The 13,754-nt window shown below is 42.9% G+C and overlaps 6 non-coding genes and 1 pseudogene across 6 annotated transcripts; all 7 read right to left on the reverse strand.

The window, feature by feature from the left end:
• Window positions 1-890: 890 nt before the first annotated feature.
• On the reverse strand, window positions 891-1,081 carry LOC141224497 (U2 spliceosomal RNA). Its single transcript, XR_012291904.1, has one exon. It is a non-coding gene; the product is annotated as a U2 spliceosomal RNA (small nuclear RNA).
• Window positions 1,082-2,196: 1,115 nt separating this feature from the next.
• Window positions 2,197-2,378, reverse strand: LOC141224386 (U2 spliceosomal RNA). Its single transcript, XR_012291813.1, has one exon. It is a non-coding gene; the product is annotated as a U2 spliceosomal RNA (small nuclear RNA).
• Window positions 2,379-2,902: 524 nt separating this feature from the next.
• Window positions 2,903-3,018, reverse strand: LOC141224535 (U2 spliceosomal RNA; annotated as a pseudogene).
• Window positions 3,019-4,133: 1,115 nt separating this feature from the next.
• LOC141224509 (U2 spliceosomal RNA) lies at window positions 4,134-4,324 on the reverse strand. The gene has a single exon (XR_012291911.1). It is a non-coding gene; the product is annotated as a U2 spliceosomal RNA (small nuclear RNA).
• A 1,115-nt stretch (window positions 4,325-5,439) lies between these two features.
• On the reverse strand, window positions 5,440-5,630 carry LOC141224521 (U2 spliceosomal RNA). Its single transcript, XR_012291918.1, has one exon. It is a non-coding gene; the product is annotated as a U2 spliceosomal RNA (small nuclear RNA).
• Window positions 5,631-6,745: 1,115 nt separating this feature from the next.
• Window positions 6,746-6,936, reverse strand: LOC141224533 (U2 spliceosomal RNA). Its single transcript, XR_012291920.1, has one exon. It is a non-coding gene; the product is annotated as a U2 spliceosomal RNA (small nuclear RNA).
• Window positions 6,937-8,050: 1,114 nt separating this feature from the next.
• Window positions 8,051-8,241, reverse strand: LOC141224443 (U2 spliceosomal RNA). The gene has a single exon (XR_012291863.1). It is a non-coding gene; the product is annotated as a U2 spliceosomal RNA (small nuclear RNA).
• Window positions 8,242-13,754: the final 5,513 nt, after the last annotated feature.

Genomic DNA, 13,754 nt, shown 5'->3' on the forward strand with positions numbered 1-13,754 from the left:
AACACCGTTGGAAGGGAGGAGAACCAATTAAGGCGGGGGGTGGGGTGGAACGAGCAGCTGTCTACCCTTAGCAGGAGGGCTCCTGATTACATACCTCTCCTGCTGCTGCTGCTGCTGGCTGTCCAGCAGCAGACTGAAGGTGGCTGCTGCTGTGCACAGGTATATAAAGGCTCAGAGCCTATTATGACACGCGCAGCCAGCGTTCCATTGCCACATTCCATCTACTGCAGGCAGGATACCTGGCTGGCTGAATGTCGCTGAGAAGCTCACAGAGACCGCCATAAGCAACAGTTTAACAGAATGCCACAGACTAATCAACCAAACTTTTTGGGTTGGGTTCTCTTTTATAGTCTGCAGGCATTAAATGAAAGAAGTCAGTGTTCCAGCAGAAGGAGACAACGTTTCAGAAAAGGCATTGTAGCAAACCAAAAAAGAAATTTTAAGTGCAGCAGAGTAACCAGCGCACATACCTGTTAGCTCACGTGAGTTTAAAAGGCTGCTGTTGATAACAAGGGCATTTGCTAAATAGATGGTGTGTGTGCAACAATATACTGAAAGGTCAATTATATTGTGCAGCTTATCTCACCACCTGTAGTTATTTAGGTGAAAGCTCCAAAATGCTTGCCTAATATGTCTGTTTATCCAAAAGGAAGTAAAAAGGGAGAGCTAGAAAGATAGCATTGCATCACATTACATGGCAATGCAATGCACAGTTGCTGAAGTTGAACCAAAATGAGCTTGTAATCTGGCTTCTGCAACTTTGAACATGAAAAATCCAATGAGGAGAAGAAAAGCAAAGCCAAAGAGTCCATCCCAAAATCCGACAAACAAGCAAAATGAACAAAAAACATTGAATTCAATTCTTTCTGATTTTAGAAACTGCATTAAAGAAGGGGTGCACCGGTCCTGGAGATACTGCAATACCAGGTCAATGCGTGGAGTGGACAGAGCAAGCTCTTTTTCCATCTCCCTGTTCTAAAAATCCATTTAATATATGGTCCCCAGATAGGGGACGTATCAGATATTAAACTGATAAGAACAGATACTACACTTGATCTTAGCCAAAAGGCCGAGAAGCGATAACCAGAATTGGTTTCAAACTACGGAGCCACCCAAGGATCCTGAAAAGTCCATTTGTGGAGATGAGCTCCTGGACTCCCGTTAAGAAGACATGTTGTCAACCTCTAGATCCCTTACATGCCTGCACTTTTCGGCTTGCTGCTGCTGCAATCCACGCGTTTTAGATCTGCATAACTCCACCTCTTTAAACACAGCACCTTCACCCCCTGCTGTTCCCACCCGCCTCAACACCGTTGGAAGGGAGGAGAACCAATTAAGGCGGGGGGTGGGGTGGAACGAGCAGCTGTCTACCCTTAGCAGGAGGGCTCCTGATTACATACCTCTCCTGCTGCTGCTGCTGCTGGCTGTCCAGCAGCAGACTGAAGGTGGCTGCTGCTGTGCACAGGTATATAAAGGCTCAGAGCCTATTATGACACGCGCAGCCAGCGTTCCATTGCCACATTCCATCTACTGCAGGCAGGATACCTGGCTGGCTGAATGTCGCTGAGAAGCTCACAGAGATGGCCATAAGCAACAGTTTAACAGAATGCCACAGACTAATCAACCAAACTTTTTGGGTTGGGTTCTCTTTTATAGTCTGCAGGCATTAAATGAAAGAAGTCAGTGTTCCAGCAGAAGGAGACAACGTTTCAGAAAAGGCATTGTAGCAAACCAAAAAAGAAATTTTAAGCGCAGCAGAGTAACCAGCGCACATACCTGTTAGCTCAGGTGAGTTTAAAAGGCTGCTGTTGATAACAAGGGCATTTGCTAAATAGATGGTGTGTGTGCAACAATATACTGAAAGGTCAATTATATTGTGCAGCTTATTTCACCACCTGTAGTTATTTAGGTGAAAGCTCCAAAATGCTTGCCTAATATGTCTGTTTATCCAAAAGGAAGTAAAAAGGGAGAGCTAGAAAGATAGCATTGCATCACATTACATGGCAATGCAATGCACAGTTGCTGAAGTTGAACCAAAATGAGCTTGTAATCTGGCTTCTGCAACTTTGAACATGAAAAATCCAATGAGGAGAAGAAAAGCAAAGCCAAAGAGTCCATCCCAAAATCCGACAAACAAGCAAAATGAACAAAAAACATTGAATTCAATTCTTTCTGATTTTAGAAACTGCATTAAAGAAGGGGTGCACCGGTCCTGGAGATACTGCAATACCAGGTCAATGCGTGGAGTGGACAGAGCAAGCTCTTTTTCCATCTCCCTGTTCTAAAAATCCATTTAATATATGGTCCCCAGATAGGGGACGTATCAGATATTAAACTGATAAGAACAGATTTTTTGATTGAAGCTGCATCCAAGGCACTGAAAAATGTGACCGAAGTCACACCAAAACAGCGCACGAGGCGAGGATTCATGTGGACCCTTCCCGGAGGAGAGGGTCCCCAATAAACCATCCCCATCCCTCCGAGCCAGAAGGCCACAGCGAGGGTCAGGGATCTCCGATGCTCTCCCTAGCCGAAGCCGGAGAAGAGCCGTTTTCGTGCTCCCAGCTTCCATCTAGGCTGCCACCCTAGTGGAGCTGGAGCCTGTGTTGGTTTCTCAGCCCAAAGCTGACCGGACCTCCGACCGGGTTTATAAAAATTCCCCTTCCTAGCCCGGAGGCCAGGAATAGGGGGGGTTGCTCAGAAAGTATGATTGGCAAAGGTGCGGCGTGCAACGAAGCCAAGTCTTTCTGGGGTTCCCAGTCCCAGTAAGCTTGGACTCCCACCAGGGCGCCTACTCCTGGGGCACATTGCTCCAAAGCCCTCACACTTACCCAGCCTAGTGACTTCGATCCTGGAGGGCCATGTTTTCCATCAGATAACTCTATGAGCCACCTGGGGTACTAACAAGTGCACCAAACCAGTGTGTAATATGCATCAATTTACTAGGGCAGCCCAAGGACAAAACTGCCTTTTCAAAAGATACTACACTTGATCTTAGCCAAAAGGCCGAGAAGCGATAACCAGAATTGGTTTCAAACTACGGAGCCACCCAAGGATCCTGAAAAGTCCATTTGTGGAGATGAGCTCCTGGACTCCCGTTAAGAAGACATGTTGTCAACCTCTAGATCCCTTACATGCCTGCACTTTTCGGCTTGCTGCTGCTGCAATCCACGCGTTTTAGATCTGCATAACTCCACCTCTTTAAACACAGCACCTTCACCCCCTGCTGTTCCCACCCGCCTCAACACCGTTGGAAGGGAGGAGAACCAATTAAGGCGGGGGGTGGGGTGGAACGAGCAGCTGTCTACCCTTAGCAGGAGGGCTCCTGATTTCATACCTCTCCTGCTGCTGCTGCTGCTGGCTGTCCAGCAGCAGACTGAAGGTGGCTGCTGCTGTGCACAGGTATATAAAGGCTCAGAGCCTATTATGACACGCGCAGCCAGCGTTCCATTGCCACATTCCATCTACTGCAGGCAGGATACCTGGCTGGCTGAATGTCGCTGAGAAGCTCACAGAGACCGCCATAAGCAACAGTTTAACAGAATGCCACAGACTAATCAACCAAACTTTTTGGGTTGGGTTCTCTTTTATAGTCTGCAGGCATTAAATGAAAGAAGTCAGTGTTCCAGCAGAAGGAGACAACGTTTCAGAAAAGGCATTGTAGCAAACCAAAAAAGAAATTTTAAGCGCAGCAGAGTAACCAGCGCACATACCTGTTAGCTCAGGTGAGTTTAAAAGGCTGCTGTTGATAACAAGGGCATTTGCTAAATAGATGGTGTGTGTGCAACAATATACTGAAAGGTCAATTATATTGTGCAGCTTATCTCACCACCTGTAGTTATTTAGGTGAAAGCTCCAAAATGCTTGCCTAATATGTCTGTTTATCCAAAAGGAAGTAAAAAGGGAGAGCTAGAAAGATAGCATTGCATCACATTACATGGCAATGCAATGCACAGTTGCTGAAGTTGAACCAAAATGAGCTTGTAATCTGGCTTCTGCAACTTTGAACATGAAAAATCCAATGAGGAGAAGAAAAGCAAAGCCAAAGAGTCCATCCCAAAATCCGACAAACAAGCAAAATGAACAAAAAACATTGAATTCAATTCTTTCTGATTTTAGAAACTGCATTAAAGAAGGGGTGCACCGGTCCTGGAGATACTGCAATACCAGGTCAATGCGTGGAGTGGACAGAGCAAGCTCTTTTTCCATCTCCCTGTTCTAAAAATCCATTTAATATATGGTCCCCAGATAGGGGACGTATCAGATATTAAACTGATAAGAACAGATACTACACTTGATCTTAGCCAAAAGGCCGAGAAGCGATAACCAGAATTGGTTTCAAACTACGGAGCCACCCAAGGATCCTGAAAAGTCCATTTGTGGAGATGAGCTCCTGGACTCCCGTTAAGAAGACATGTTGTCAACCTCTAGATCCCTTACATGCCTGCACTTTTCGGCTTGCTGCTGCTGCAATCCACGCGTTTTAGATCTGCATAACTCCACCTCTTTAAACACAGCACCTTCACCCCCTGCTGTTCCCACCCGCCTCAACACCGTTGGAAGGGAGGAGAACCAATTAAGGCGGGGGGTGGGGTGGAACGAGCAGCTGTCTACCCTTAGCAGGAGGGCTCCTGATTACATACCTCTCCTGCTGCTGCTGCTGCTGGCTGTCCAGCAGCAGACTGAAGGTGGCTGCTGCTGTGCACAGGTATATAAAGGCTCAGAGCCTATTATGACACGCGCAGCCAGCGTTCCATTGCCACATTCCATCTACTGCAGGCAGGATACCTGGCTGGCTGAATGTCGCTGAGAAGCTCACAGAGACCGCCATAAGCAACAGTTTAACAGAATGCCACAGACTAATCAACCAAACTTTTTGGGTTGGGTTCTCTTTTATAGTCTGCAGGCATTAAATGAAAGAAGTCAGTGTTCCAGCAGAAGGAGACAACGTTTCAGAAAAGGCATTGTAGCAAACCAAAAAAGAAATTTTAAGCGCAGCAGAGTAACCAGCGCACATACCTGTTAGCTCAGGTGAGTTTAAAAGGCTGCTGTTGATAACAAGGGCATTTGCTAAATAGATGGTGTGTGTGCAACAATATACTGAAAGGTCAATTATATTGTGCAGCTTATCTCACCACCTGTAGTTATTTAGGTGAAAGCTCCAAAATGCTTGCCTAATATGTCTGTTTATCCAAAAGGAAGTAAAAAGGGAGAGCTAGAAAGATAGCATTGCATCACATTACATGGCAATGCAATGCACAGTTGCTGAAGTTGAACCAAAATGAGCTTGTAATCTGGCTTCTGCAACTTTGAACATGAAAAATCCAATGAGGAGAAGAAAAGCAAAGCCAAAGAGTCCATCCCAAAATCCGACAAACAAGCAAAATGAACAAAAAACATTGAATTCAATTCTTTCTGATTTTAGAAACTGCATTAAAGAAGGGGTGCACCGGTCCTGGAGATACTGCAATACCAGGTCAATGCGTGGAGTGGACAGAGCAAGCTCTTTTTCCATCTCCCTGTTCTAAAAATCCATTTAATATATGGTCCCCAGATAGGGGACGTATCAGATATTAAACTGATAAGAACAGATACTACACTTGATCTTAGCCAAAAGGCCGAGAAGCGATAACCAGAATTGGTTTCAAACTACGGAGCCACCCAAGGATCCTGAAAAGTCCATTTGTGGAGATGAGCTCCTGGACTCCCGTTAAGAAGACATGTTGTCAACCTCTAGATCCCTTACATGCCTGCACTTTTCGGCTTGCTGCTGCTGCAATCCACGCGTTTTAGATCTGCATAACTCCACCTCTTTAAACACAGCACCTTCACCCCCTGCTGTTCCCACCCGCCTCAACACCGTTGGAAGGGAGGAGAACCAATTAAGGCGGGGGGTGGGGTGGAACGAGCAGCTGTCTACCCTTAGCAGGAGGGCTCCTGATTACATACCTCTCCTGCTGCTGCTGCTGCTGGCTGTCCAGCAGCAGACTGAAGGTGGCTGCTGCTGTGCACAGGTATATAAAGGCGCAGAGCCTATTATGACACGCGCAGCCAGCGTTCCATTGCCACATTCCATCTACTGCAGGCAGGATACCTGGCTGGCTGAATGTCGCTGAGAAGCTCACAGAGACCGCCATAAGCAACAGTTTAACAGAATGCCACAGACTAATCAACCAAACTTTTTGGGTTGGGTTCTCTTTTATAGTCTGCAGGCATTAAATGAAAGAAGTCAGTGTTCCAGCAGAAGGAGACAACGTTTCAGAAAAGGCATTGTAGCAAACCAAAAAAGAAATTTTAAGCGCAGCAGAGTAACCAGCGCACATACCTGTTAGCTCAGGTGAGTTTAAAAGGCTGCTGTTGATAACAAGGGCATTTGCTAAATAGATGGTGTGTGTGCAACAATATACTGAAAGGTCAATTATATTGTGCAGCTTATCTCACCACCTGTAGTTATTTAGGTGAAAGCTCCAAAATGCTTGCCTAATATGTCTGTTTATCCAAAAGGAAGTAAAAAGGGAGAGCTAGAAAGATAGCATTGCATCACATTACATGGCAATGCAATGCACAGTTGCTGAAGTTGAACCAAAATGAGCTTGTAATCTGGCTTCTGCAACTTTGAACATGAAAAATCCAATGAGGAGAAGAAAAGCAAAGCCAAAGAGTCTATCCCAAAATCCGACAAACAAGCAAAATGAACAAAAAACATTGAATTCAATTCTTTCTGATTTTAGAAACTGCATTAAAGAAGGGGTGCACCGGTCCTGGAGATACTGCAATACCAGGTCAATGCGTGGAGTGGACAGAGCAAGCTCTTTTTCCATCTCCCTGTTCTAAAAATCCATTTAATATATGGTCCCCAGATAGGGGACGTATCAGATATTAAACTGATAAGAACAGATACTACACTTGATCTTAGCCAAAAGGCCGAGAAGCGATAACCAGAATTGGTTTCAAACTACGGAGCCACCCAAGGATCCTGAAAAGTCCATTTGTGGAGATGAGCTCCTGGACTCCCGTTAAGAAGACATGTTGTCAACCTCTAGATCCCTTACATGCCTGCACTTTTCGGCTTGCTGCTGCTGCAATCCACGCGTTTTAGATCTGCATAACTCCACCTCTTTAAACACAGCACCTTCACCCCCTGCTGTTCCCACCCGCCTCAACACCGTTGGAAGGGAGGAGAACCAATTAAGGCGGGGGGTGGGGTGGAACGAGCAGCTGTCTACCCTTAGCAGGAGGGCTCCTGATTACATACCTCTCCTGCTGCTGCTGCTGCTGGCTGTCCAGCAGCAGACTGAAGGTGGCTGCTGCTGTGCACAGGTATATAAAGGCTCAGAGCCTATTATGACACGCGCAGCCAGCGTTCCATTGCCACATTCCATCTACTGCAGGCAGGATACCTGGCTGGCTGAATGTCGCTGAGAAGCTCACAGAGACCGCCATAAGCAACAGTTTAACAGAATGCCACAGACTAATCAACCAAACTTTTTGGGTTGGGTTCTCTTTTATAGTCTGCAGGCATTAAATGAAAGAAGTCAGTGTTCCAGCAGAAGGAGACAACGTTTCAGAAAAGGCATTGTAGCAAACCAAAAAAGAAATTTTAAGCGCAGCAGAGTAACCAGCGCACATACCTGTTAGCTCAGGTGAGTTTAAAAGGCTGCTGTTGATAACAAGGGCATTTGCTAAATAGATGGTGTGTGTGCAACAATATACTGAAAGGTCAATTATATTGTGCAGCTTATCTCACCACCTGTAGTTATTTAGGTGAAAGCTCCAAATGCTTGCCTAATATGTCTGTTTATCCAAAAGGAAGTAAAAAGGGAGAGCTAGAAAGATAGCATTGCATCACATTACATGGCAATGCAATGCACAATTGCTGAAGTTGAACCAAAATGAGCTTGTAATCTGGCTTCTGCAACTTTGAACATGAAAAATTCAATGAGGAGAAGAAAAGCAAAGCCAAAGAGTCCATCCCAAAATCCGACAAACAAGCAAAATGAACAAAAAACATTGAATTCAATTCTTTCTGATTTTAGAAACTGCATTAAAGAAGGGGTGCACCGGTCCTGGAGATACTGCAATACCAGGTCAATGCGTGGAGTGGACAGAGCAAGCTCTTTTTCCATCTCCCTGTTCTAAAAATCCATTTAATATATGGTCCCCAGATAGGGGACGTATCAGATATTAAACTGATAAGAACAGATTTTTTTTTTTTAATTTGGCTATCCCCTGCAGAGGGATAAAACCGTTTATTAAAACTTTAACAAATTACAAGCATAATTAAACAAATACCAAACGTTAAAAGACAAATGAAATTTACAAAACAAAAAAATACAAAGATTTTAAATAATTAGGTTCCATTGGTCAACAAGCCATTTTTTGGAAATATGTACATTCTTCTTTTTGTCAATTAAATAATAAGTATACATTTCACATAAACATAAACTTAAAACATCATTCACTGATAAAACATCTTGTTTAAAAATAGCAATGTTGCGCGCTTTCCAGAGAGATGACTTGGCGCAGTTCACTGTCTTCCAAGCCATTGTGTACTGGTCCATTGTGGGGCATTCCATAAGTCCGTATAGCACAGTTTTATATGTAAAGTCCTTGAGGTCTGCCACCCTTTCCAGTAGGGGGAGCAGTCTTCTCCAGAAATCCTTTGCAAAATTACATGTCCATAATAGATGTTCCACCGTTTCCTCGTCTTGGCATCCGGCTCTTGGGCAGATGGCAGACCTCACAAATCCTCTTCTGTATTGGAATGCCCGGCAAGGAAGACAGCGGTGCATGCAACTCCAAGCCAGATCTCTCTGTTCATTAAAAAGATAAAAAACGTTAATCATTTTCCAGATAGACATAGATTTGTCATCATCATATCTGTCAACATTACATATTTCCTCACTTTTACGTATTTCTTTAATTAGTTTCTTACTATTTCTTAATTCCTCTATTTTCTTAGTCCCTAAATTAAAATCGGACACTATTTTCCTTAAAATCTCATAATGCGTCGACAAATTAAAAGCATGGGGCACAGATATATTAACTTCATACCATCCAAACTTTCTCATAAAAAATCCTGTATTAAAACGCATAAAAAAGGACCAATAGTGATTCTTAAAAAGGGCATTAAAACAGTAAACGAACAGATGGATTAAAAGAAACCTATTAAAATCTGGAAAATCTTTACCACCTTTTACTTTTGATTTCATCACGATTTCTCTTTTCAGCTTTTCCATTTTTGAATTCCAAAAGAAGGTAAAACAGGTTTTGGTTATCTTTTTTAAAACATTAACAGGCGGGGGGAAAACCATGCTAAGATACAATAAAAGAGGTAAAATCACCATCTTTAAAACCAATACTTTACCCTCCATTGTAAGTCTCCTCATGTTCCACATACATATTTTCGTATTTACTTTCTGTGTAACTGTTTCCCAACTATTATAACCATCATTATTTTCAGTGAATGATATACCTAAAATGGAAATGGATTCGGAGACATTAATTGGTACATCACGTAAAATCATCCCCCCAACACTTAAAATGTTACACTTATTAAAATTGATTTTAAAACCAGAAGCTAGGCAAAAGGATTGCACTTGATGGAGAGTGGCCGTAAGTGATGGTGCATCTGTACACAAGACCGCCACGTCATCCATGTAGCCTACAACCTTGGCCTCCAAACCACCGCTTCCAGGCAGAGGGACACCGCATATCTGTTTATTTTGGCGTATTGCACATAACATTGGTTCCAGTGCACAGATAAACAGTAGGGGGGACAGAGGGCATCCCTGTTTCACCCCTGACCGTAAAAATACCTCTTGTGTCTTAAAACCATTCACTAAAATCTTACTTGTACAATCCTTGTAAAATGCTTTAAGCGATAGTAAAAACCCTTCTGGTATGCCCATTTTCTCTAAAACTTTAAAAAGATAAAAGTGTGAGACACGGTCAAATGCTTTTTCAAAATCAATAGATAAAATCGCCATTTTCCCCTTTCTGTCTTTTACATCCTCAATACAGTCTTTCACTAAATTCAGATTGTCCCATATACTGCGCCCCGGCACCCCACACACTTGATTAGAATGAATAACTTTGCTGATGACTTCTTTTAGACGATTTGCACAAATTTTAGCCATTATTTTATAGTCACAATTTAAAAGTGTTATTGGTCTCCAGTTTTCTAATTTTGATTTATCGCCTTTTTTGTATAGGAGGGAGACTTCACCTTTCTTCCAGGAATTTAATAAAACCTTATTATTAAAAACCTCAGTAAACAAATAAAACAAATCATCTTTTAAAATATCATAAAAACATACATAAAATTCTATTGGGATGCCATCAGGACCAGGGACCTTTCCAGTTTTAAAACTTTTAATAGTTTTTAACACTTCTTGTTCCGTTAAAACTTGGGATAAAAACTCTTGGGATGCGGGATCTAAAACAGCTGTTAGTCCTTGCAGCGAATCATCCATTAATTTATTATCTATATTTTTTCCATTAAAAAGATTAGAAAAAAAAAACTCAACTTTACCCAGCATATTTTTTATATTATTCTCACCATCTATATGGTCAATTATCACTTTTTCTTTTTTCTTTTTCCTAAAAAAATATCTGGAACACTTTTCATTTTCTTCTATATGTTGTACTCTAGAACGAAAAATTATCTCTTTTCCTTTTTGTTCTAGCCATTTTGAAATCTCTTCTTTTAAGTTTGAAATATCAAGTTGTACATCTATCCCATTGTCTCTGAGCTTAAATAATGTTTGTAGGCGGGTATTTAAAATTCTATATTCTTCATATTTTTCTTTGGCTCTACATATACTCTTTTTAATAAAAAAGTCTTTTATTTTTACTTTCATTCTATCCCACCATACACTCATAGTCTCATTTGTTTTTTTCCCTTTTCTACATTTCCTATAAAACTCAATAAAATCTGATAAAATCTGCGGGTCGGTTAAAAGGGATACGTTCATTTTCCAGCTTTTCTTACCACATTTTTTGTTGTCATTTACTTTTATGGTAAAGGATAAAAGTTTATGGTCTGAAAATATATTAGCTAAAACTTCACATTTGGCAGGTATTGTTTTATCTGAACCAAAAATAAAATCAATCCTAGAGCTACAATTAGCATTGCTCCAAGTGAAACCGGCGTCCTCTGGGCTGTCACTATGACACTCTTTATATATGTCTATCAATTTAGCATCTTTGACTATATCATGTAGCATACCTGAGGTTTTATCGTAGTTCCTGCTTACAGAGCTGGAGCGCCGGTTTTCACCTTTTAAAACACAATTAAAATCCCCTGCTAAGATAAAAGGTTCAGAGTTATTAATAAATAATGGTAAAAGATCAAGCATTTCGGCTCTTTCATTTTTCTCTGGGGATCCATAAAAATTTAAAAACTGCCATCTAATACCATCAATAAAAGCTTTCACTAATAAAATACGACCTGGTAAAATTTCCTGAATAAAATCAATTAAAACGTTCCCTTTAAAAAGTATGGCTACACCCGCTGATCCTGCAGCATTCGATCCGGACCAGACAGATGGCCCACACTTCCACTCATCTTTATATTTTTGATATGACATTTCATGTGGGATATTACATTCTTGCAGAAAAAATACAGATGCAGTAAAACACGTAAAAAAATTAAAAAGAGCAGTTCTTCTCGTGTTAGATTTTATGCCTCTCACGTTGAGGGAAATACCTTTCAGTTCAGCCATCATTAGAAAATGTAGAAATTTTACTTAGGTAACTAAGAGCAACGGATTTTCCTGTCCGATGAACCTGATCAGACCACTGGGCTTGCGCCTCCCTCCTCATCTGATAGTATCGTCACGAGAGTCTCCGTGGAGGAGGAAAGATTACCACATTTATATAAACCCGACGCTACACTGGCATAGCTCGGAGGGCTGGCTGGCAGAACCCGCTGGGTCTCCATTGGCTGGCCATGCAGTTCCTCATCAGGTGGGTCCCCGAGGGGTTCCGCCGCCCCTGTTTGACCTGTAGAAGGTCGTCCTATAGGAGGAGGTTGCGCACAAGGCAGAGCCTCTGACTCTTCAGAGGCAGCAAGATCCCGGTCCCCACCTGTAGCAGCGGAGACCGAAACCCCTGAGGGTCCAGCGTCCACGTCCCCTTCTGGAGAAGTGTCCATCTGTTCACCTCCTGCTGCCTCCTCCGAACCACCCTTTTTCTTTTTCTTAGGACCCACCTTTATCCACTCAGCGCCCTCAGCACTAGGAGACCCAGACTGGGCATGGGCTTCTGTGTCGGCCTTTTGCCGGTCCCTTTTGACCTTACCAGTAGTGCCCTTCTGCTCCTTCTCAGCCCTCCTTTTGGACTCCCGCAGGTCCTGCAGCCAGGTTTTGGGATTTGGTATTTTACCTGTCATAGACTCTGGAGACACTTCACTATTTGGTACGCCCTTATTGTCTCCAGAGGCTCCAGGTTGTTGTTCCTCCTCCTGAGGGGTGGTCTGATCTTTTGGTCCTTGGTCGGACGTCTTGGACTTCCCCTTTTGCTCATCTTCCCGAAATCTGTGAGGGCAAGAAAAATAAAAGTGACCTGGAGTCTGGCAAAAACTGCATTTCTTTTCCTTAGGGCATTCTTTTGTCTCATGTTCTTCACTAGCACAATTTCTACATGATACATGACAGTTTTCTTTTGAATGACCATAGCGCCCACAATTTCTGCAATATACTGGCATCCCAGAAAAGAAGAAATCCCCATTTGTTTGCCCAATTTTGAAACGGGCAGGGGGGAGCCGTATACCACCTGGTGTATTTGGATCTCTTGTACACTTCACAAGGAATTTCCACTTAGATGTCCATATGTTATATTCGTTTAATATCTTCCCAATACATTTAACACTTTTAAAATAAATTGCTAGAAATGACATTACTTCTGGAGCAGAAACAAAGGGCGAAAATATTTTTACAATAACCAGTCTTACCTCATCCAGGACGTGCTCAACAATTTGTATCCCTTTCAAAACAGGACTATTTTCAACTTTCTTTAACTTTTCTAGTACATCTCTAAAAATACCTTCTCCGGTGAATGTGATGTCATAGTCACCTCTTCTGGGATAATGCTGGATGGAGAGAATTTCATTCCTTTGTACGCCAAGAAGGTTCCTGAGCACGTCCTGGACTACATACCCTAATTTCCTCATATCCGAGCCACCCGCCGTGAAGTGAACTCGGATAGAGTTTTTTAGCCTCGCATAAAGAGGCACGAGGTTAGGGTCAACCTCCATGGAAAAACGCAACAAGGTTGCAAATTGCAGCCGCTTGCAATCTGCGCTCCCAGTGTTCTTGCAGCGAAAAACACCTGGAAGCTGGGGGATCGCAACTCGTTACCCTGGGACTAAGCCCTCTCCCTAATAGCAGCAAGCAGGCTAAGTCCACCAAAGTGGACGATCCTGCCAGGCCAAGGAGAGGGGTACCCGAGTGCCCTTCAACCACAATCTCCTGCAATAAAGCACTTGATCTTAGCCAAAAGGCCGAGAAGCGATAACCAGAATTGGTTTCAAACTACGGAGCCACCCAAGGATCCTGAAAAGTCCATTTGTGGAGATGAGCTCCTGGACTCCCGTTAAGAAGATATGTTGTCAACCTCTAGATCCCTTACATGCCTGCACTTTTCGGCTTGCTGCTGCTGCAATCCACGCGTTTTAGATCTGCATAACTCCACCTCTTTAAACACAGCACCTTCACCCCCTGCTGTTCCCACCCGCCTCAACACCGTTGGAA

Source organism: Phyllobates terribilis, unplaced genomic scaffold, assembly GCF_046119375.1.
Source record: "Phyllobates terribilis strain yellow unplaced genomic scaffold, ASM4611937v1 Scaffold_393__1_contigs__length_1774422, whole genome shotgun sequence".
Taxonomy (NCBI): Eukaryota; Metazoa; Chordata; class Amphibia; order Anura; family Dendrobatidae; genus Phyllobates; species Phyllobates terribilis.